The following is a 20,216-nucleotide window of genomic DNA, read 5'->3' on the forward strand; positions in this document are numbered from 1 at the left end:
ATGGGCTCTGACTCTCTGGTTAACATCAGAAGGAGGATTCTGGTTTACTGGATGACTCAAGGAAGGTGGGCTCTGGCTAAACAAAGGAAGGTGGGCTCTAGCTAAGGTTGGAAGACGGGCTCTGGGTGTCAGGCTAACAATGCCAGAAGGCGGGCTCTCTGGATCACAATGCAGAAACGTAGCTTCTGGCTCTCAGAGCCCTCTTGGACCCCGTCCTGCCAGCCAGATCCTACTCAGAGTTGTCCTGGAGGCGGGTATGCCACCCAGAGCCTATATAGAGTGCAGCTGGCCAGGCAGAGGAGACCAAAAACCTGCCAGCCAGGACCACAGGTCAGCCAGCCAGAGTCTGCTCAGAGCCCTGGTGGCCAGCAGCACTCCAGTCAGAGCCTACTTGCAGCCCTCTTGGACCAAAGCTGCCCAGACAGATCCTACTCAGATTTGTCCTTGAGAATGGCATGGCACCCAGAGCATAACAAAATTCGGTCGCCACCAGTCAAAGATACCCTCCACACATATTCAGTCTCAGTTTCCTGAGCTCGTCTGGTATATTTCTCCTGAATTTTTGCAAGCTCAGTCGCTGGATATGGTGTAGTTCGAATGGTGACCTGCGGAGCTCTTCCACCCTGACCCTCGGTGGTCTCCGTTTTAATTAATGGTCTTAAATTTGCCCCCTCATTTTCGGGGTAAAAAATTTCTCGGCTTATCTCTAAATCCTTTGTTGGATACAAGGGTCTGGCTGCTGCTTTTGCCAGACTCGTAACTCCCTGTTCACTATCCGGAACAGAGCTGAGATCTGTCCGGTTGCAGGTTTCTTGTTCATTCCTCTCTTTTTCGGACTGTGAGATTTTTTCTCGGTCCAAGGCATCTAACAGAGCCATGTGAAATCGCTGAGAGGTGTTACGCTCATCAGCTAATTGGCTTTTCAGAACTTCAGTTTGCTCTTGCCAGAGTTTAGCTTTTTGTTCAGTAACTTTACGTTCCTCAACCAATTGATCCTGGAGAGCTTTTACCAGATCTTGTAAGGATTTGATCATTTCCCCTTCTAATTGTTTCTTAACATGTTTATCTTTTTGGGCTGCAGTCAGTGCTGCCCCTAATACAGCGCACACTACAGCTTTTCCTTTGCCTGGTCGCGACCCTTGCAGCCCCGCAAGTACATTAATATAGCTTGCCACTGCTTCTGGATTATGCCAATTATCGTGGGCCCAAACCTCTACTAAAGGAGGAGGACAAGCCTTATACTCCTTCAGTTTCTCAAAAATAGGGGAGCAGTCAAGCACCGACATTTCCTGGCCAGTCATGGCTTGCCACTGCTCGAACCTCTCCTGGCTTAGAGCTGAGAGGTCACTTCCCGATTCTCCCTGTCCTTATCGGATAGAGAATCGGTATCCCTCCGACCCTTTCCCAGCGTATAGCTGAGGGGCCAATTCCCAGTTCTCCCTGTCCGAGTTGGTCGGATAGAGAACCAGTATCTCATAAGACTTTCCGACACCGAAGGGGATCCTGCCGACTACGCCAATTTTAATGTCACGTCCCGCTCAGACGAGGGGGACAAGTGACTCAGATTCGCAAATCCCCAATGGAGCAGACAACAAGTCTCCAAGTCTAAACATTTATTAACTACTCACAATGTACTAATTGAACACACGATAGTTGGATAAGTATACAGCAAGTTGTGGCAAGCAATATAATATGCCTTGCATTGCTTAATAGGAAAGGGAAAAGAGGGAGATAGAGGGAATGGGGAAACACAGATCACCGGTCTGGGTTTCTGCGCTGATCCCGCCGCCGAGGGTTCCGGGAGGCACAGGAGACATCCGTCTTTTTCGCTGGCATCCGTCTTCTTCGCTTCACTGCACTCTCTCTCTCCTCGGGGCGCGCCACCCCCCCCACCCCCCCTTCTTGATTTATACCCACTTTCCTTGGGTCCATCCCCTAGGTCGACCCACATACCTACGTATCCCATGTACGGGGAGGGGTAAGGTGTTTCATGGGATGATGTAATTAGCATGATCATGTTAGCCCTCGTTAGCATATTGAGGGGTGTTAACTTTAATATGCATTTCGTGGATAATGAAGCAAAGGTCATTCACCGGACAGATGGCCCTTGAAGTTTTGGCCAGGTGCACCAGAGCAGAGCCGTCCTGTCTTCACAGGGCTCCCTCCTCCAGTCCCATCTTGTGTTATTCGGGCAGCCTTATCAGCTTCGACCTCCACAGAATGCACCCTGTGACTCATAGTTTTGTCTTGCGAGTGTTTGAGGCATTTCTTTGATCAGCCTCAACTTTTGCTTTCTCAGGCTGTTTTTCTTAGTTTCTCACAGGCCTGGTTTCTGGTCTCTCACATCCACCTGGGCTCTAAGCAGGCTCTGTGTGCCATGCCAAGCTCAAAGACTACACTCAGTAGGATTGACTGGCCAGTTTTACTGTTCCACTGGGCTCCAAGTGGGCTCTGACTAGCAGGCTGCAGGCCACAAGGGCTCTGAGTAGGCTCTGCCTGGCAGGATGGGGTCCAAGAGGGCTCTGAGAGACAGAGCCCACCTTCCTGCATTGTTCACCAGAGACCAGAGACCACCTCCCTGCCTTGGTAGCCAGAGAGCCAGAGCCCTCCTTCTTTCCTTGTTAGCCAGAGACAGAGACCAACTTCCTGCCTTGACAGTCAGAGAGCCAGAGGCCCCCTTCCTTGTGTTAGCCAGAGCCCACCTTCCTGTGTGTTTAGCCAGAGAGACAGAGCCCACCTTCCTGCGCTCTTACCCTGAAACACAAAGCCCACCTTCCTGCATTGTTAGCCAGAGAGCTGGACTCCACCTTCCTGCGTTGTTCACCACAGAGCCAGAGCCCACCTTCCTGTGTTCTGCATCTGAGCCCACCTTCCTTTGGTTAGCCAGAGCCCACATTCCTTTGGGTGGCCAGAGAGCCAGAGCCCACCTTCCTAGGCTGGTAGTCAGAGCCCAACTTCCTGCATTGTTGCCCCGAGACCCAGAGCCCAACTTCCTGTGTTGGTTGCCAGAGCCCACCATCCTGCATTGTTAGCCAGAGAGCAAGAGCCACCCTTCCTGCGTTGTTAGCCAGAGATCAGAGCCCACCCTCCTATGTTGGTTGCCAGACAGCCAGAGCCCACTTTCCTGCCTTGTTAGCAAGAGAGCCAGAGCTCATATTCCAGCGTTGCACAGAGCCCACCTTCCTGCATTAGCCAGAGCCTCCCTTCCATGTGCTTGCCAGAGAGCCAGAGCCCACCTTCCTGAGTTAGGCAGAAAGATAGATCCCACGCTCCTTGAGTTGCCTTGAGAGCCAGAGCCCACCTTCCTGCGTTGTAAGCCAGAAAGCCATGACCCATCTTCCTGCTTCCTTAGCCATAGAGCCATGGCCCATCTTCCTGCTTTGTTAGCCACAGAGCCTGAGCTCACTTTCCAGCATTGTTCAGAGCCCACCTTCCTGTGCTAGCCAGAGTGTTAGAGCCCACATTCCTTCCTTGCTATCCAGAGAACCACAGCCCACCTTCCTGCATTACTAGCCACAGAGCCAGAGCCCACCTTCCTTTCATTAGCCAGAGCCCACCTTCCTTGTGTTCTTTGCCAGAGAGCTAGACACAGCTTCCTGTGTTGTTACCCAAAGAGCCAGAGGCCACCTTCCTTCCCTAGCCCACTAGCCAGAGCCTCCTCAGAGCCCTCTTTCACCCGTTCACGACAGCCAGAGACCTACATCTCTAGCTGAGCAGCCAGAGCATACTCAGAGCCTCATGGACCACACTGAGCCAATAGAGCCTACTCAGAGCATTCTTGTGACACAGGCAGCCAGGTCAGAGCCCTGAAACCAGCCAGCCATCACCTACCTGGAGATGTCTTCATGTCCAGCCTGCCACCCAGAGCCTACTGAGAGAGACCCACGTGGACATCAGCTAGCCGTCTGGAGGCAACGTAGAGCCCACCTCAACTATCATAGGTCAGCCAGGTGGAGTCTATTCAGAGTGTTCTTGGACCCCAGCTCACCAGACAGATCCTACTCAGAGCCCTTTTGGCCTGCAGGCTGCCAGCCAGAGCCTACCTGGACCCCTCTTGGTCCCAAGCTGGCTAGCCAGATCCTACTCAGAGTTGTCTTTCAGGCTGGCCTGCCACCCAGAGCCTCTTTAGAACCCAGTAAGACACCACCTGGTCAGCCAGAGGCAACGTGGACCTCGCCGGAGCCGCAGGTAATCCAGCAAGAGTGTATTAAGTGCACTCTTGGACCACAACCAGACAGCCAGGATGTACTTCTGCAACCAGCCCACCAGAGTCCACTCAGAGCCCGCCTGCACCCGAGCGGGCCAGCCCTAACCTTCTCAGACCCCTCTTGGACTCCAGCCAGCCAGAGCCCCACTTCCCCAACCAGCCGTCTAGACACTACTCAGAGCCCTCTTCCATCCTGCCCAGCCAGCCAGAGACTGCTTAGAGACCTCTTTTACCCCAGCTCCCCAGCCAGAACCCTCTTGGAGCCCAACCAGCCAAAGCCTTGCTTTCTATTAGCACCACCGTTGTGTTAGAAAACGTGTCACAAGCCTTTCTAAAGTCTAGGTGTAGAATATCCTTTGCTCCAGAACGTGGCCTCTGGCTCTCTGGCTAACAGCGCAGGAAGGTGGGCTCTTTATCTCTGGCTAACAGGGTAGGAAGGTGGGCTCCAGATCTCTGTATCAAAATGCAGAAAGGAAGCCTCTGGCTCTCAGAGCCCTCTTGGACCCCATCCTGCCAGCCAGAACCTACTCAGAGTTGTCCTGGAGGCGGGTATGCCACCCAGAGCCTATATAGAGTGCAGCTGGCCAGCCAGAGGAGACCAAAAACCTGCCAGCCAGGACCACAGGTCAGCCAGCCAGAGTCTGCTCAGAGCCCTGGTGGCCTGCAGCACTCCAGTCAGAGCCTACTTGCAGCCCTCTTGGACCAAAGCTGCCCAGACAGATCCTACTCAGATTTGTCCTTGAGAATGGCATGGCACCCAGAGCCTACTTAGAGCTCACTTGGACACAAGCTGGCCAGCCAGAGGCAATGTAGAGCCTGCCTAGACCACAGCTCAGCCAGCCAGAGCCTACTCAGGCTTGTCTTTGAGCCCAGTGTGCCAGCCAGAGCCTTCTTTGAGCCCAGCTGGACACAAGCTGGCCAGCCAGAGGCAACTTAGAGTCCACCTGCACAAGAGCTAATTCAGGCAGAGCCTACTTGCGTCCCTCGTGGAGCACAGCTGGCCGGACAGGTCCTATTCAGAGTTGCCTTTGAGCCCGGCCTGCCACGCACAGCTTATTTATAGCACAGCTGGATACCAGCTGGCCAGCCAGAGGCAACTTAAGAGTCCGTCTGGACCACAGCTCAGCTAGCCACCACCTGCTCACAGCCCTCTTGGATGGCAGCAGCTGGTCAGCCAGAGCCTACCCAGAGCCATTGTGGCCTGCAGCCTGCGATCCAAAGCCTACTTGGAGACCACTGGACAGCACAGCTGGACAGCCACAGCCTACTCAGAGTACTTCTTGAGGCCAGCATGCCATCCAGAGACTAATTGGAGCCCAGGAGGACACCACCTGGCAACCCAGAAGCAACCTACAGCCCGCCTAGACCACAGCTCAGCCAGCCAGATCCTACTCACAGCCCTCTTGGACCCTAGCTGGCCAGAGACACCCTACTCAGAGCCCCTGTGCTAGCATACTTGGGGCCCCCTTGGAGACTAAAGCTGGCCAGTCAGATCCTACTTAGAGTTGTCTTAGAGCCTGTCCTACCACCCAGAGTGTACTGAGAGCCAGTAGGCTATCAGCTGGCCATCCAGAGGCAACCAAGAACCCTCCTACACCACAGGTCAGCCAACCACAGCCTACTCACAGCCCTCTGGGACCTCAGCTGGCCAGACAGAGCCTACTCAGAGCCCTTTTGGCCTGCAGGCTGCAAGCCCGGGCCTGGAGCCTGTAGTATAGGCCCTTGAGACCCCAAGATGCTAAACACTGGTTAAGAAAGCAATTTTAAATATACAAATCTAATTTCCTTCAGTGTTTAAGTAACTGAATGAACTGCTCCTCCATCCTGGCTACCAGCTCTTGCTAGAAGGAGGATTCATTTCTCTGCATCTTGTATGCGGCTCCTGTTTAAAATACTGAGCTGAATCAGCAGATCCTGTCCTGGAGGAATAGGTAACCCTGTTCAGAACCTCTCTACATCACGCAGCCCCAATTTGTCTCTGCAGATTAAGGGCCAGAAGCAGGATAGCAACAGGACAAAGTATCAATCTGGCAAGTGACAAAGATACAGCAGCTTTTGGGAACAGTTCTTTGAAGGGAAAGCCAGAGTTGACAGGCATCCCCGCTGGAAGGCTCTTACAGAGGAGAGTGTTAAACAGTGTCAACTGGCAGGTTTAAGCATTGTCTGGGAAATGTCAAACACTGCCAAGATACCACAGAGCTCTCTGCAGCCAAGCCCCAGCGAGGGACAAAATAAAACCCAACCACTGCAGCAGCGAGACAGCTGTCCCAGGTGTAGAGATCTTCAAAGCCCTGAAATAAATACTCTTGCCTCTGGCTTCCAGCTGCATGGGATTGCTTTATAGCACCTTACACAAAACCCACAATAAAATAACTCCAACAAGTTACCAAACAAACAGCATTAAGGTTGTCCACGGGATCAGGCATTGGCTTCTAAACCCCCCATTCTTTGGTACCTTCAGCAAACCGCCAGCTCTGATTCAGCCCTCGGTTGGTTTCTGAAAGGGTGACAAAAGCAGCTTCAGCAAGATGAGAGTCAGACCACAAAATCTGCTTCCTTTAGAGATCAGGCCCTGCTGTCTCTGAGCAGCTCAGATCCCCCAACAGCCGCTGGGCCTGCAGGAACTGAACAGCTCGAGTCTGACCAGGGGACGAGGCAAAGCCTGGGGAAGAAGGCCAGCTGTGAAACAGTCTGACAGAGAAGAGGGGAGAGAGAAAATGTGGGGCAATAGAGCTTCCCAAGGAGATTAAAAGAATCAGGGCTTCACGAACCCAATCCATGAACTAGAGGTTCTGTATCTGTACAGATGTTACTGTACTCGGAATGGCAGAACACTACAATCCACTGCCCAGGGGAACAGAGAAGCTTTGGAGATGAGCACAGAGCACAGCGCTGCCAACTCTTTAACAGCCAGCAGAGCACACCTCCTCCCGGGGGGGCAGCTCTAACTGCCACACTGCTGCAGTGAGGACAGGGGAGGAGAGTCAGGACAGCTGCAAAAAGTTCAGGAGACTTCTCAAAGGGGAAAAAAAGGAAAGAGAAAATAACCAAGATCTTTTTACCAGGCTGTCTGTGACACGAGCCATCAAAACATGAGAGTGGGTGATGGACAGCTGGGGAGAACAGTCAGGATTTGACAAAACAGTTCAGACAGCATGAAATCAGAATGAGAAGGAACATTCATCAAAAAAATCACTTCGTATTCTGCTTTGCCCGAGAGGTACCTCTGTGTCACAGGGTAAATATCCCATTCTGCTGCCCAGGGCCAGACCAAGACCGCTCCTTTCCCGAAGGCGACTGCCACAGCCCCGAGGCAGGGTGACCATGGACACCATCTCTTCTCCAGCTGGTGAACCTGGGGAAGAGCAGCTCCCTCTGCTCCCACATGCTGACTTTGGCAGGTATTCGAGTGGGCTGTGCTGCTCACGGTCATGTATGGCAGGCTGGGCTCATGGGCTTGTCAGAGCCACAGCGGGAGCTAAATCCAAAGCTCAGCCACCCCGACCTTCCTCATCTGCTCTGGTTTCATAGAGGTAATGCGAGTTTTGAAATTAACTCCACACAACTCAGCTTTTGTGCCAGGGATCCCATCTTCAGTAGGGTTTTCCCTCTTTCCTTAAGGAAAAAGGAAAGGGCAGGGGGGAGACAGAGCAACTTGTTTCCCATCCGCGGGGAGCATTTGCTCAGCCCTCCAGCACTGGGAGGCAAATTATCTCTTGGTGCGAGGGCACAGAGTTCAGCACAGTTCTGCCAGCAAAGAGCTTGGCCCAGGACTCCCTTCTTGATCCCTGCTTTCTAACAAGCATCCCATTGCTGAGCCAGGATTCAGAAAAGGGGCACTCACACAGCTGAGGAGGCCCAGGCTCCCTCTCCCTCCTCCTGCCTTCCACAGCAGACCTAACACCCAGGAAAAATAAGATCTGGGAGTCATCACACATAACATCCCCTTTATTCCTTACAGCTGACCCTGTTCCTTCCCCCATGGCATTATGGTCAAAATACAAGGTAATTAGCATCCCCCCTGTGGGTACATTCTCCACAAGGTTTTGAAGGGCAGCTCAGAAGCAGAGCTCCATCTAAATGGAGCCACCTCTGAGATCTGCATCCCAAAGCTCAGTGGGAAGCGGGCAAGCCAAGTCTTGACAAAAAGTCAGTCTTGCCCAAGAAGCCACCTAGGACACAATTTCCGTGCCCTCTGCCCTGTGCTCTAGCAATTCCCTTTGTCACATCAAAGGGCTGCGATGTCTGACGGTGCAATTCGACAAACGGCTCCCTCTTGTTGCTTTACAGCACTCCTGCTGTCACAGTATTGCCTCCAGAGCTCCCTGTTTCCCAACGCGAGCAAGGCTGCCCTAGCAGTCAGACATCAGAGAACAGGTTTACCTGACGCTTTACAGTCAGCTCCGGCACAGATCAAGCCCTGCACACCTTATGGTGCTACTGGAAGCTGGTGGCTATGGTTCAGGTAGCTGTGCATTTGGACAGGCACAGCCTCATCCCACCCGCCACAGGTGTCACCAATTTCAGAGCTGTGGCTGCCCTGAACAAGTACCAGACTCGGCCACAAGCACCACAGTAGCATAAAAGAGACAATCCCCGACCCAGAATAATCACGAACTGTGTTATCAGCATGATCTCAGATGAAGACGTCTAGTTTCCGCCATGAACTACTTTATCCTTAAGGATTACAAAAACTGAGCGGACCACCTTCAGACAAAAGGCCAAGACTAGAAAGGGACACCCTAAGACACAGTCAGAGCGACCCTGGCTGTAGTGAGGGAATAACCAAGTCAGACAGAAGCAAAACACCTCTACCATTTACTTTCCAGAAATCCTCAACAACGGAGAATTCTTCCACTAACCCAGGGCTTTTCTACACAATGACCTCTGCAGCCTGGGGCCATGCAGCCGTGCATTCGAGTACATGCACACCCAGGGTGTGCAGGCTGGCAGCTGAAACCTTTGCATACTTCTCTCTTCATTGCTGCTGGAACATTTTGACTCCCCAACCCTACGCTCTGGTTCTGCAACAATTCCCCACACAGTCAAACTACAGCTTCAGGCACATCCCATTGCCTGCCCAGGATGGAATCCCCAAAGTGCCACTGCTCCCAATTCCATTTTTCCCGTAGGAAGCAATGGGATAGAGAGGAATGTGTGCAGGCACTTCAGCAATGCACACGGCCGAACCACGCAGGAACAGCTGGTGTGATGTGGAAGATGGTGAGACAGAAGCGAGACCTCTGGGGTTGTCAGCTGCCACTTCAACACCTGGGAATGACAGAAGTGGTAAAGGAGATTCTAACTGCTCTTAAAATACCAAATCTCTTACGGCCAAAATACTGAGCTTCTCCGGTAAGCTGGGGGTTAAAAACAATCATGCAGAATCACTGATGATCTCATCCAATACACAGAGAGCTCGAGGCTGAAGCGTCTAATTTGCTTGACAAGCAAAGCAGACGCACTGACAGGGAGGGAGTAAAACACATTAACTACAGACTGAGTGAGAGGGTATCAGAAAACATTCTGATATTTCAGAAAACCATCTTTATGATCTCAAAAGCGCATGCAAGGCACTTAGGGGGAATCTTTGGCTGGCTTCTCTTGCCAAAAACAACTGGAGGTTGACAAAACTCAGCACTATGGTGGGCCTGCACCTTCAGCACACACACAAACGTGTATTACCCCAAGGAAACAAGTCCCCCGCCCTCAGAGACCTGCAGGATGTGGGTTTGGTAGCCACTACATCCAAAGGCAGTGGTAGAAACTGTAACCAAGGCATAGCCAAGACACCAATCAAATGCAATAAAATCACAGAGCAGTAAAAATTCAGCTTTGGTCTAGAAAAAACCCCACCACTATTCTGCACGGTGTCACTAACGCTCAGGACAACATTTGAAGGCTTCACCAGATGCCAGATTTCTTTATCGTCACACACGATGGACAGCACTTCCCATCTTCAAAGCACACACGCACCGATGTGAAGGGATGTTTCTGCAGGAAACGCGACCAGGGACACCCGGCACAGTGACTGCAATGCCAAAACAAGCAGTGACACGGGATGGGAACAGCTGGCCAGGGAGCAGCCCTGCAGGAACAGGCCTGGGAGCTGCAGGGAATCAGAAGCTGGATGCACACCGTGTCTCATAAAATGACAGCAAAGGTCCGCGGGATGTCTGAGCCGGAGCAGAGCCTCCAAGGCACGAGCAGCCACCCCTCAGCTCTGCCCAGCACTGAGGAGGCCGCTGGGCACTCGGCTCCATGGGAGCGAGCTCACGGGCTGAACGACCAGCAATCTAGGAAGTACCATGGACACGTAGGAGAAGCGTGGAGCCAACGGAGCCGTCCAGCCTTTGGAGGAACTGGGCTCTGCATTTCTGCAGCAGAGGACCAAAGAGACAGAACACAGCACAAGGACAGCCAGAGAGCTGAGGAGCAGCAGCTCTGCTGAACGTCAGCCGTGAGCGAGACGGGAAACAGCAGATTTCAACAGCAGCAGGGATGCTCCAGGTTAGAGCTCAGGGCAAACTTCCTAGTGTAAAGGCTGATGAAGCACTGGCAGAGGGTGCTTACAGGAGAGGTGGAGACTTTGAGGATTAAACCAACATCTTGCAAGAAGAACACGAGCACATCTGACCCTGCTTGAGGCCAGGAGGCCAGACGAGGGGACAGCCCACGGCCCCGTCCAAGCCCACGGAGCTGCGTGTGGCAGCCCTGAGCCTCCCCACGGGGCCCTGCAGAGACACTGCAGAAGGACAGAGCTCACCCCGCTGACCTGGGACAGTAAAGCAGACACACGCCCAGGAGACCTCCAGCTACAAGGGCAAAGTTCTCAAAACCAGAGGCTTACTGAACTGTTTACCTCCCTCTCCTTTTAGAATTCCTCCACACACACAGTTTTAATAAAATTCCAGGAATCTGAAATATATGTAAGAATATATTCTTACAGCTATTATCTCCATACTACAGGTTTGACAGTGAACTCTGTACAGTGCCTTAAAACTCCAATGTAACTTGTCATCGGCTCCATCACCATTTTTCCTCTTATGAGCCTTCCCACACTCCTGCTACTTTCTTATTTTATTTATTCTTTTTTCCCCTACACTGTGGAATTATAGTGAAAAGCAAGATAAACAAAGATGATTAGATGAAGGCCACAAGCTGAAATATGAGAGATTTGGTATCAGCAGGGTTAAATACATCAGGGAGGAAGGAGATATATTGACAGCTGAAAGGTTTGTTCATTTGGGTTTGTTTTTACTGCAAATTTTCTGCTAGATCCACTTTTGAGAAAGTCAGAGTGCAATAAACAGAGTCATTCTCTGTGGGGTTATTGATGAGGGGGAAAAAAAAGAGTTATAATAGTATTGATTTGGGGTGAAATGGTAAAAAGTGACAATCAATAGAGCTTAGTCAGATATAAACCTGAAGGAGTCACACCAGGCATGACAGGATTGTTACAGGAGCCAAATCCTGGCACCAGCTCAGGAAGGGAAGAAGCTCTAAATGGGATCCCCAGTGTAAGCCGTGGATTGTTTGTACAAAAAATAACCCTAAACTATTCATTTTCCTCTTTAATATGTCAGATGGTTTGTATTTCAGCATATTGTCACTGCTGTTTTTCTAAGCTTTTGAAACAAACTCTTCCCACCTCTGTAGTATTTTCATTAAATGTCATCAACGCTCTTTGCAAATCTCTCAGAGAAGTACAATTCTCCTGATTTAACAGGTAACGAGGAGATGGAAAGGGATTGGGGCTACATTTTCCCGAGCAGTCAGTAATGCTGGCTATGCAAATCCATAAAACGAGAGCCGTACAGAAAGGGAATTTTCAAAGGTCCTGGGAAACTCTAACTTTGGTCGATGTCAACGGCTGCTTCCAAGTTCTCAAACTCTGGGTCACAGGCTGGGGGGCCAAAAGCGGAGCCTTCACAGAAAGCTGTGTAACGCACAGCAAGCTCGCTCCCAGCTACCCCAGAGCCTAAACCGGGAGGGATCCTAACTGACAGTCCTCTGCTCTAATTACAGGGCTAATTAACTTTACCACTCGAATGACTCAGGGTGAAAAACCCCACCACCATACACTATACCCCATGAAAGTTCTGTACATTCACTGGTGTTTATATAGCGCCTGACTTCTGAGCACAACCACACCGGAAAGTAACAGCAATAACAACTTCAGAACAGCAAGGAATGAGTATTTGTCACTGGTTATTTCACCCATGTACCATCGCTCAGTGTATTGCCTTTTTCCTAGACTCTGGACCCCAAAAAATAATCCTTGAAAGATCCTAAAATGCCTCACAAGTGGAATTTGATGCAGAAGTAGTTACACCCCCGAGGTGAACGGCAGCAGTGTTAGTAACGATCAACATCCCAGCAGAACTCCCTGCAGGCTGGGATGAACCTGCTGCACCCAAGGGAGACACAAACCCCGTTTGGAAGAACCTCTGGCACCCATCAGCTACAGAAATGCCGACAGTCAGCCTGGGGGATGTGCACAGCCTCGGGGAGGAGGGGCCTTGGGACAGTCTCGTGTGTAGGAGCGGAGCCGTGAGCAGGAGGTTGGGGAAGGACAGGGGCTCCCCCAGCTCTGACTGCGAGGAAGGCACAGGACAGGCAGAACGGCCCCGCCACGCCGAAAGGCGAGCTGGCCGGGAAACCGAGGGGAATGGGGAAAAGAGCCACTGATTAATAACGAGGGATTGGTAGAGACTGCGACGGGTTAAACGCTTGTTTAGCTGGAATGCCATTTGCACACACGGGACTATCGCCTCCAGATCGAAAATTCGGGGTGAAGCCCATCAAGAGGAGGATGGACAAGACGACCCTCTGAGCTCCTCTCCAGGTGTATTTCTGTAAGTCCACGCTCCATGACAGAAAACCCCCCTGGGTCAGAGCTGCCTGGGCTGAGGCGTTCACGGGAGCAAACTCTGCCCTAAGCTCTGGCAGGAGAAGCAGCCCAGGCAGTTTTTCCCTTGGGCTCTGTCTGCCATCAGCGATGGGATTCAACCATAAAATGGCTCCTTCCCCCACACCAATATCTCACCCCGTGCCGCAGTAGGGATGGGAATCTGCTCCCAGTGCCCAGCCAAGGCCATCTGGCAGCAGAGCAGTTTAGGCCTTTCCCAGCAATCCCAGTCTCACTCCGGAATCCATTTGGAGCAGTTTGTGATTAAAGGTACCTGCTGGAGATACCTCCCGGGCTCAGGGATTTACAGGGAGAGAGGCAAAATGGAATTAAAGCGGCCAGATGAGGCTGGCTCGCTCCTCCACCAGGACAGTGCTGAAGGACGTTGCCTTTCCAGCCCCAAACTGCTGCTTCCCCCCCCATTTCAGCTTCCCCCGGGAATTCAGCACCAAGAGCCACCGGACAGCCCGAGGGGCCGCGGGGGGTGAAGCCGCTTTTCTGGTTTTTTTTCCCTTTTCTCCCCCAAACGTGCCGCCGTTCCAGGGTCCCGCTGTACTCACCCAGAGTGGCTGCTCCCTCGCAGGGGCGGGGCAAGGCTGCCTCCTCCCGGGGGTCCCCACGGGGGGGGCAGAGGCGGTGGGGGCTGGGGGGGGGCAGGATGGAGCGGCGCTTCGCTCCCTCAGAGGGCGCCGGGCATGGGGCGGGGGGCAGTTTCCCTGCTCGCCCCTCCTGGGGCCGGGGCTGTGGGGGCAGCAGGGGGGGGGCGGTTCTCGGTGAGGGGCTGGGACGCAGCTTCTGCCGGCAAAGGCGGCCAGTTCGCTGCCGCCGCCATCACCGAGAGAGCCGCTCTGCTCCGCCCACTCCGCTCCCCCCGCCGGTGCCCGGGGCTCAGTGTCCCGTCCCCGCCCGCCCGCCTCTCCAGGCCCTCACGGCCCCGCCGCTCCCCCGGCCCCGCCGCCGCTGCCGAACCCCCCCCCCCCCCCCCCCCCCCCGCCAGCGCCGACCCCGGCAGGAACCTCCCTGGCTGCTGACACCGCCTCCGCCCCTGGGATAGGCCTGAGGGGAGGGGCGGGGCCAGGAGCCCATTGGCAGCTGGAGGGGAGGGGGCAGGGCAGCAGCCCCTCTGAGCACTGTTCCCACCCCCAACCGACCCTCTCCCTCAGGCCCCAGAGGGCGGTTCCAGTGCAGCCGCCTCCAGCTGGGAAATGCGCTGTGCTGGCCGGATTTCAGTCACACGAAGCGTTTTTGGCCAAGAAAAGGGCCAACGCAGCCCCAGCGCACACTCTGCAAACCCCGAAGCTGGTCACAGGCCTGAGCGGGGGCAGAGGCGGGCGAGCGGCCCTGCAGGAAGGGCTGTGGGTTCCGGCGCCAGCAGGGCCTGTGTGCGGGGCCTGGGGAGCTGGAGAGCAGAGGGATGGCGGGAGCTGGAGCAGCCCCAGGCCAGGCACCGGCCAGGCTCTGCCTGTGAGGAGCCAGGCAAGGCCCAGCAGAAGAGCCTGTGCAGGGCCCATCGGGGAGCTGGGAAAGGAAAGGGAACTCGTGGCACTGACACCCCCGGGAAGTTTTGTCAGACCTCTGTGGTTTGATTGCTCGAAAAATAAAGAGCATTTCATCCTTGCAGCGTGTTGGGATGTGGGTAAAGCTCACGGGAGGGATGTGCCAGCCACACGTCAGCTGGGACAGCCTGTGATGTGACGAGCACGGCGACGTCCCTGCAAGGAAATCCGCCACAGGCTACGGCAGAGAACTGCAGGAGCTCAGCGAGGGCAGGAGGAAGGAGGTCTCTGCCAAAAGCCTCGGCAGGGGCTGATGGGGAGAGGTGGCGCAGGAATGCAGCGCTGCTGTCTCCGTCCTCACAGCCAGTTTGGTCACAGACATATTCTCACCCAAATGGAACGTGTTTTTTCCATTGCGGTCCAGGACAGGGCATGAAAAGAAAGAAGAAAATGAAGAAGAGAAGCAAGAGTGACCTTGCAGGGTGGAGTAGCAGAGGGAAGATGTTTTGGCTGCTGGTATTTTCTGGTGCTGGCATGTCTGAGAAGCGGGTGCGAGGGGCTGGCTGCTCACATGGCAGCCCGGCTGCTCAGGAGCGTATCGAGCTGCGCGGAGCGAGCATTTCCCTCTCTGCATGCTGCCTGTCTTTCCGGGGAGCAGGAGGGCTCTATGGTTTGGCCAGCCAGGACAGAAGGACGCCTTTAGCCTGGAAGAGAGAGGGGCTGCCTGTGGAGGGCTGTGGGGGTGAGTGCTGGTGATCCTGAAGGGCTGGGAACGTCCTGGGGAACAGGCTGGGATGGAGAAAGAGACACTGAGGGAGTTGAGGCCTGAGCTCGATCCACTGCCCACAGCCGCCGATACACAGCAGGTCACACAGGAAGGCCTTCCGCAAGTGAGAGCTAAAGAGTTTCTGCACAACATGCCCCTCGTTCCCCGTGTCCCAGGGCCACGGCTGCCCCTCGAGGTGCCTGCTGTAGCCTACCTGCAGCTGGTGTTGCTGTCTCTCTGCAGATGGGCAGAGTGTTAAACCAAAGGCTCGACAGGTCTCCTGGGCAGGCTAGGCTCTGTTTCCTGCTGCTGGGGCATTTTTATGGTCCCCCTCGAGGGGAATTAAACTCACGTTTGGGCTTAACTATAAAGAAAAAAAAAAAAAACAAAACAAAAACAACCAATGCATTGGGCAGAGTCCTGCAGCACTAAGCGGTTCACAGCCAGGTTCTCGATCCCAGCAGCAATATCTCGCCCTCAGTCAGCAGCCCAGACAGATTTGCCTCTGCACTGCCAGTGGCTCCGTTTCCACTGTTGTAACCACCCCCGCAGCCCATTTGCCACCACCCATGAGTCAGTGCAGAGACAGAGCACTGGCCACCTTTCTCACTCGGCGATAGCCAAGGCCAGCTGGATGGCTTTCACCTCTGCACACTGACTCAGTAGGCACGGGCCAGTCCCCAGCACAGAATCACAGAATCACAAAATCATCTAGGTTGGAAGGTACCTTGAAGATCATCTAGTCCAACCGTTAACCCAGCACTGACAGATCCCAACTACACCATATCCCTAAGCGCTATGTCAACCCGCCTCTTCAACCCCTCCAGGGATGGGGACTCCACCACCTCCCTGGGCAGCCCATTCCAACGCCTAACTACCCGTTCTGTAAAGAAATACTTCCTAATATCCAGTCTAAACCTTCCCTGGCGCAACTTGAGGCCATTCCCTCTTGTCCTATCGCTTATTACTTGATTAAAGAGGCTCATCCCCAGCTTTCTTCAACCTTCTTTCAGGTAGTTGTAGAGGGTGATGAGGTCTCCCCTCAGCCTCCTCCTCTCCAGACTAAACAACCCCAGTTCCCTCAGCCACTCCCCATCAGACCTGTGCTCCAGACCCTTCACCAACTTCGTTGCCCTTCTCTGGACACGCTTGAGTAATTCACAGAATCACAGAATCAACTAGGTTGGAAAGGACCTTGAAGATCATCTAGTCCAACTATTAACCTAGCACTGCCAGTTCCCATCTACACCATATCTCTCAGCGCTATGTCGACCCGACTCTTAAACACCTCCAGGGATGGGGACTCCACCACCTCCCTGGGCAATCCATTCCACTGCCTAATAATCCGTTCTGTAAAGAAATACTTCCTGACATCTAGTCTAAACCTTCCCTGGCGCAACTTGAGGCCATTCCCTCTTGTCCTATCACTTGTTACTTGGTTAAAGAGGCTCATCCCCAGTTCTCTGCAACCTCCTTGCAGGTAGTTGTAGAGGGCGATGAGGTCTCCCCTCAGCCTCCTCTTCTCCAGACTAAACAACCCCAGTTCCCTCAGCCGCTCCCCATCAGACCTGTGCTCCAGACCCTGCACCAGCTCCGTTGCCCTTTTCTGGACACGCTCGAGTAATTCAATGTCCTTTTTGGAGTGAGGGGCCCAAAATTGAACACAGTAATCGAGGTGCAGCCTCACCAGTGCCGAGTACAGGGGTAAGATCACTTCCCTGTCCCTGCTGGCCACGCTATTTCTGATACAGGCCAGGATGCCATTGGCCTTCTTGGCCACCTGGGCACACTGCTGGCTCATGTTCAGCCGGCTGTCAATCAACACCCCCAGGTCCCTCTCTGACTGGCAGCTCTCCAGCCACTCCTCCCCAAGCCTGTAGCGCTGCTGGGGGTTGTTGTGGCCCAAGTGCAGAACCCGGCATTTGGCCTTATTGAACTTCATACAGTTGGCCTCAGCCCATCGCTCCAGTCTGCCAGGTCTCTCTGCAGAGCCTCCCTACCCTCGAGCAGATCAACACTCCCACCCAGCTTGGTGTTGTCTGCAAACTTACTGAGGGTGCACTCGATCCCCTCGTCTAGATCATCAATAAAGATGTTAAACAAGAGTGGCCCCAAAACCGAGCCCTGGGGGACACCACTCGTGACCGGCCTCCAACCGGATTTAACTCCGTTCCCCACAACTCTTTGGGCCCGGCCATCCAGCCAGTTTTTTACTCAGCAAAGCGTGTGATCATCTATGCCTCGAGCAGTCAGTTTCACCAGGAGAATGCTGTGGGAAACGGTGTCAAAGGCCTTGCTAAAGTCAAGGTAAACTACATCCACAGCCTTTCCCTCATCCAATAAGTAGGTCACTCTGTCGTAGAAGGAGATCAGGTTTGTCAAGCAGGACCTGCCTTTCATAAACCCATGCTGACTGGGCCTGATCATCTGGTTGTCCCGCATGTGTTTTGTGATGGTACTCAGGATGAGCTGCTCCATCAGCTTCCTGGGCACCGAAGTCAAGCTGACAGGCCTGTAATTTCCCAGATCATCCTTCCGACCCTTCTTATATATGGGCATCACACTGGCCAGTTTCCAATCTGTTGGGACCTCCCCAGTCCACCAAGACTGCTGGTAGATGATGGAAAGTGGCTTGGTGAGCACCCCAGCCAGCTCCTTCAGCACCCTCGGGTGTATTCCATCAGGTCCCACAGACTTGTGTGTGTCTATGTGATGCAGTAGGTCACTGACTGTCTCCTGGATAACGGGGGGGTCGTTCTCCCAGTCTCTGTCCTCTGGCTGAGGAGGCTGGATTCCCTCAATACAACTAGTCTTGTTATTAAAGACTGAGGCAAAGAAGGCATTAAGGACTTCAGCCTTCTCCTCATCACTTGTTATCATGTTTCCTCCTGCATCTAGCAGGGGATGGAGGCTCTCCCTGGTCTTTCTTTTGCTACTGACATACTTATAGAAACATTTCTTGTTGTCCTTGATTTCTGAAGCCAGATTAATTTCCAGCTGGGCTTTGGACCTCCTGATTTCTACCCTGCATAGCCTCACAGCCTCTTTGTAATCACTGTGAGTGGCTAGTCCTTCTTCCAAAGGCTGTAAACTTTCCTTTTCTCCTTGAGTTGCAGCCAAAACTCCCTGTTCAGCCAGGGTGGTCTTCTCTGTCGCCGGCGTCTCTTACAGCACCTGGGGACTGCCTGTTCCTGAGCCATAAACACTTCCTTCTTAAAGAGTGCCCAGCCTTCCTGGACCCCTATACCCTTCAGGATCGTCTCCCAAGGTATCCTTTCAAGCAGGTGCCTAAACAAGACAAAGTCAGCCCTTTTAAAATCCAGGTTGTCAGTTCTGCTTTGCTGACGCGGAAGTCCCGGACACAACTTAGACGATCAATGTGATCAAGTTGATGCCACTTTATTAAAGGCTACACAGCAATTTATACACTATCACAAGCTTCACACGCTGCTATCTTATTGCTTATAGGCTAAAGCTACTTGTTCACGCGCCCTTTTGCCCTCTATGATTGGTCCCGGTGTGGTGTCCATGCGCTGCTCTCCCCCCAGGTAGGCCCCCTGTTTTCGATGTTCCAACTTCTTTATCTCTTGGCCAGGAATGTAGTTTCTCAGGCCATCTCGGCCTTGTTTATGTCCTTGAACACAGCTGCAGCTTGTTGTTACAGTGAGGCCCCTCGATCTGGATCACTCATGATATGTCTGTTGTTTTCCAGCCATTCCACAAATCCCCCTTTTTGTTTTTGAGTGATCCAGACTTCTCCTTTCTTAAACATTTGTTCAATTAGACTATTCAACATCCATCGCAAACACTGAAACAGACAAGGAAGGAGCAACATCAAAATTAATAAAACTATTAGCACTATCAATACTCCTTTGACCAATGTCTGCAACCAGCCCCCCATCCCGAGTCTAGTGAGCCAATCGGAAAAGGGGTCATGTCCTTCAGTAATATGTTTCATATTCTCACGCAGTTTTGCTAATTGCTGGTGTATGCTCTGCGAATGGTCAGACAAATTAAAGCAACACATCCCTTCGAAGTCTTCACATCTGTGTCCATGTGCTAATAATAAAAAATCTATATCAGCTCGATTTTGTAAAGTAGCATGTCTAACACTATCAACATCAGTGAGTAACGCACTTATCATTTGCGAAGTCAAATTAAATTGTTTCTCACCCCAACAAGCCAATCGCTGTATATTTTTTGCATTTATGGCAGCCATTCCTCCTGGGAGGAAAAAGGATGTGACTATAATTGTGGCTAACGATGGCAGCCGCACTTCATCGTTGCATGTTTCATCAAAGTTTCGAATAGATCTGCGTGATCTTCACCCCTGACTCTGACTGGGATTTAGCAATTCTCTCATGTGGGGAGCAAACAATGTTAGTCATCCAAGATAGCAAGGACCACCGACAGGTCATATAGGAATACCAGGCCATGCTCTATCCCCACAAATCAGAAACACTCCGGGTGGAAGTTTAAAACCCCCTGTGGTTTTTACGGAGAACCCTCCTGTTCTCAAATCATTCCAAGAGGAATTCCCTGTTACATTTTGATAGCCTACAAACAAATCTTGGCGTCCATTCTGCGCCAACCAAATATGCCATGGATCGCCGAACCAAACCACTCCTGTGCCATTCACTGGCTGCAGCTGGGGAACCATGTTATGACAGTTCTGCATCCTGGTAACATCAACATACTCAACAGGTGTAACACTGGCCAACAAATCCAATTCTTGCAAGGGTAAAGAAGTTAACTGATTTAGATTCTCAATGACTGTCTTTTGCCAAGCTGCGTTACGCATGGAAGGCCAATTTAAAATGAAACAACTATCATCAT

At 52.7% G+C, this 20,216-nt stretch overlaps 1 long non-coding RNA gene across 1 annotated transcript in view; it reads right to left on the reverse strand.

The window, feature by feature from the left end:
• Positions 1 to 515: 515 nt before the first annotated feature.
• LOC141937304 (uncharacterized) overlaps positions 516 to 20,216 on the reverse strand; it is a 155,324-nt gene continuing 135,623 nt past the window's right edge. Inside the window, exon 2 of the long non-coding RNA XR_012626885.1 lies at positions 516 to 1,860. This is a non-coding gene — a long non-coding RNA (uncharacterized LOC141937304). The remainder of the gene's footprint in view (positions 1,861 to 20,216) is intronic.

The sequence above is a fragment of the Strix uralensis genome, chromosome 39 (assembly GCF_047716275.1).
Source record: "Strix uralensis isolate ZFMK-TIS-50842 chromosome 39, bStrUra1, whole genome shotgun sequence".
NCBI lineage: Eukaryota > Metazoa > Chordata > Aves > Strigiformes > Strigidae > Strix > Strix uralensis.